The sequence below is a fragment of the Hipposideros armiger genome, unplaced genomic scaffold (genome assembly GCF_001890085.2).
Source record: "Hipposideros armiger isolate ML-2016 unplaced genomic scaffold, ASM189008v1 scaffold_93, whole genome shotgun sequence".
Taxonomy (NCBI): Eukaryota; Metazoa; Chordata; class Mammalia; order Chiroptera; family Hipposideridae; genus Hipposideros; species Hipposideros armiger.
Genome location: NW_017731443.1, coordinates 1,966,967 through 1,968,440, shown reverse-complemented (window position 1 = coordinate 1,968,440; position 1,474 = coordinate 1,966,967). Strand labels below are relative to the sequence as shown.

Sequence of the window (1,474 nt, the reverse complement as noted above, 5' to 3'; positions counted from 1 at the left end):
TGTGTGTGTGTGTGTGTGTGTGTGTGTGTGTGTGTGTGTGTGTGTGTGTGTGGGGGGGGGTCTTGGATATCAGGTATTCAAGACCGAAAATATTCTCGGGAAGATTTGTTGAGCAGATACAGAAGAGAAAGAACTTCAGGGGAGAAGGCCTTTGAGCTGGCCAGTCCCAGGCATCAGAACACGGGAGCTGGACGGCAGCAATCCAAGGGACGCCTTTGCAGCCTGGAGGGGCATCTAGGTCGGAGATAACCGTTGTGCTGGGCAGATTTCGAGCAAAGTTAAAGATATTGGTTGTTGGGGAAATGGCCAGTTAGCTGTGAGTTAGAGATGCTTTGGGACTTGATTTAACACAGCCTCCTCCCTGAAGAAGAATCTGAAAGAGTTTTGAAATGGGTTCATGCCCTTTGGGCGAATAGAGCAAGCTCCTTTTCATTGGGCTTGGTTGCAGGGGTAGGAATATCGAGAGGTGTCTAGTTGTCCAGCCAGAGCTTTTGGATTTTGACTGGATGACAAGGTATAAAGGTTTGGGAACTATTCTAAGCTTCTCATTTGTCTTTGTGGTGGGCCGAGCCGGACTCTTCCCAAGAGCCTTTTATGAGGGTACATTGCTTCTCCCCCCCTGCCTGGAGCCTTTTCTTCGAGAATGCTTTCCCACTTCCATTAAGCTAAGTGCCTTCTCCTCCTCTTGTGGGTTGTTTTTTTGTTTTGTTTTTTTTTTTAAACTTGCTTTCAGCTCTTTCCTGCTGTCTCTTTTCAGCCATCCCTCCTCCCAACACTATTATCTTTCGCTGTGATCTACCCACTCCAGTTTCCCCAGCTCTCTCTTCAGGCTGACATTTCCCTCGATTTAGAAATAATCTTCCACTTATATATTCTTCCTGACTCAGATGTTCTTTCTTTGTTTCCCTGCCTCTCTTTGTTGACTCCCCCCCAGCCCATTGTAAGAGGAGGTTTTACAGGCTTCATGCTTCCTGGAAAAGAACCAAAGCTTCTTTCTACCTTGGAAATCTTACTATGCTGGAAGAATGTCAGACTTGCCTAGGTTTTGAGAGTTTTATGTAATGAGGTTTTTTATGAAGGAAGACTCTTCAGGGAAATAGGGTTGTCAACTCCTTTGTGTACTGTTAGAAGTGGGGGGTTGCCCTTTTAAATAGAGCATGACTTCCTATTTCTCTTTAAAGAACTGTAGAGATTGTGAGGGTCACCGGCCACTGGTTGCTGACCAGTAATGAAAAACCAACTTTCTCCTTAGTTGTAAAAAAGCTGTAGAGAGCTGTGGATCACCATTAATACATTTTCCTACAGAACTTTCCCTTTAAGAAGGGGCTTCCATTCTTCCTGTATTATTCTCACCCTGAAAAGAGATGTTTTTCTGTTGCTTTCTTGATCATGGTGTGTCTAGTCTTCTGACAGCTGAGGTTATATACATCGAGGTCGGGACTACTAGCTCATCTTTTCTGACTTCCATCTTGTT

At 44.8% G+C, this 1,474-nt stretch overlaps 1 protein-coding gene across 2 annotated transcripts in view; it reads left to right on the top strand.

Moving 5' to 3' along the window:
* DPF2 (double PHD fingers 2) overlaps positions 1 to 1,474 on the top strand; it is a 20,916-nt gene that overhangs the window by 5,463 nt on the left and 13,979 nt on the right. The window lies entirely within an intron of this gene.